Source organism: Orycteropus afer, unplaced genomic scaffold (genome assembly GCF_000298275.1).
Source record: "Orycteropus afer afer isolate SDZICR_OR568_19922 unplaced genomic scaffold, OryAfe1.0 scaffold00116, whole genome shotgun sequence".
In the NCBI taxonomy this organism is placed as follows: Eukaryota; Metazoa; Chordata; class Mammalia; order Tubulidentata; family Orycteropodidae; genus Orycteropus; species Orycteropus afer.
In genome coordinates this window covers 2,577,343-2,579,882 of record NW_006921703.1, presented here as the reverse complement: position 1 = coordinate 2,579,882, position 2,540 = coordinate 2,577,343, and positions in this window count along the sequence as shown.

The window sequence follows — 2,540 nt, the reverse complement described above, 5'->3', positions numbered from 1 at the left end:
TCCCATTCATCTGTGCCCCCTGAAGGCCCTTATCTTTTTTTAGGCTGTTATTTTAAAACTTCCCTATTATGTCTGGTTTGGAGACCAGAACTTAAAAGATGGAAGAACAGTGAATAAGGCCCACAGGTGAAGCAGGGTGGACTGGAGATAAAAAACAAAACAAAACAATATGAGAAGAGAGGTGATGGCCTTCAAAGAATATCTTGAAGATAAAGCCTACATTAAAATGCGGAAGCTGCACTTGTAAAAGGTGAGGGATTTAGCTATGAAGGTAGCCAACTGCCTTTGAATTAATTCATATTCGTAGTGACCCTGGGAGCTCTGGTAGCATAGTGCCTAAGGCACTTGACTGCTAACCAGAAGGCTGGTGGTTCAAACCCACCAGCCACTCCGCGGAACGAAGGTTGGGCAATCCTACTTCCATAGTGATACTGCCTCGGAAACCCAAGGAGGGGTCGCTATGAGTCGGGGTCAACTCGTCGGCAAATAACAACAACAACAACAGAGATGCTCCATAGGGTTTCCAAGGCTGTAAATCTTTATAGAAGCAGACTGCCTCATCTTTCTCCTATGAAGTGACTGGTGGGTTTGAACTTCCAACCTTTTGGATGAAGATAGAGGAAATAACAAACACATTTGCAGACACAGGAAGCAATGTTTGAAGAGAAGCTCCTGCAAATGCAGTAATATTTACTCACTGCAGACATCCTGAAGTTCAATTTGATGGCTTAAACATTCAGTGCAGCCTTGGTCAGAATGGATATCACTGGTCATAGGATCTAGGTCTCCTTTCCAGTCAGACTACAGTATGTTAATTGGATGCATTTTGCCAGGCCCAGAGCTTCTGGAATTCCATCACTCTGTTTTCTTCCCTGTATACAAATAGTTATGCTAAATAAGATGTTGACAGCTAATGCAGGAAAGGTGAGGAGTAACTGAATTCACGAAGCTGTTCCTAACATGGCAATTCTGTCTTCTGGGGGATGTCATTAGGTGGAAGACACAATTCTAAGGCCCAAGGATTCCAGAACCCTCAAATTTGAAGTCTGTGACTTTTCAAAGTATACAATCTCTCTTCAGGATTAATTTGGACTTCAATCTAAATGCATCTTTAACACCAGTTAATTAATTATGTATTATAAAAAACCTCTAAGAGTCCCTGGGTGACTCAAATGCTTAAGTAATCAACTACTAGCTGAAAAGTTGGTGATTACAACTTTCCCAGAGGTGCCTCGGAAGACAAGCCTGGTGATCTGCTTCCAAAAAGTCACAGCCTTGAAAATCCTATGGAGTGGTTCTACTCTGCACATGTGGGGTCACTGTGAATCAGAATTGACTCACAAGCACCTAAGAAGAACAAAAATAATGGCAAGAAATCTCTGCATGCCTTAACAGAGGTAAATCTTAAATGCAATGATTATTTAATTCAAGTGCATAGTATATGAGACTATATTCCTATATTTAATGTTATTTTCAGGGCAAAGAGTGGTAATTTTGTTATGGATTTCTAAAAAGTTATTTGGAAAGGGTAGTGAAAAAATTTTATTATTAATTAAAGACACTTATGTCAATTAAAGAAAAATGGAAATCTGAGGAAAATATGAAGTGTAACGATATAGATAAAGGTGGTTATTATTATTATTAGTTTCCCCTGGTTCACATGTGATCAGAAATAGTAAGGCCTGGAACGTTTCTATTGCACTTATGTTTCTGTGTTGTTGATAATGTATCATAGCAGGAAAAGCAAGGTTGAAATACTCAATTTGGCATTCCTCTTTACACAGACCCACTGATGGATCTAAAGAACCAGGGTGGAAACACTCAGATCTGGTGTGATCCAGGCAGACGTAACTAAGGAGCAGCTCTGCCAGATCCACATAGGTTCTGTGAAAAAATAACTGAGATACAGACACAGCCAAAAATCTGTGGCACAAGTTTTCTTACCAACCGTTTGTGTATTCAGGGGGTTTTGTCATAGATAGTATCTGTACCCAGTACTCCTCATCTGAGTGTGCTACTCATGAACTGTGCTTGCATCCTGCAGTACTTATTTATTTCCAAAATAACTGTGTCTTGATCAAATAGGATTCATGTGTGTGTGTCGCACCGAGTAGACATACTGGGCCGGATGTGGCTCTTTTCCTTGACTGCCTAGATTCAATAGGATCCAGGCATTTTCCAACTGAACAGCTGTGGCTTGGGGAGAATCCAGGTGTTTTTCTCGCTGAATATTTGTGGGATTAGCAAGATCCTGGGTATTTCCTTTGCTTTCTCTTGCCTGGAATTATAACATATCATATATATGTAGGAGCTCTGGCAGCATAGTGCCTAAGGCACTTGTCTGCTAACCAGAAGGCTGAAGGTTCAAACCCACCAGCCACTCCTTGGAAGGAAGGTTGGGCAATCTTCTTCCGTAGTGATACTTCCTCGGAAACCCAAGGAGGGGTTGCTATGAGTCACGGCTGACTCGACAGCACATAACAACAACAACAACAAATATATATATATATATATATATATATATGCATATATGTATAAAA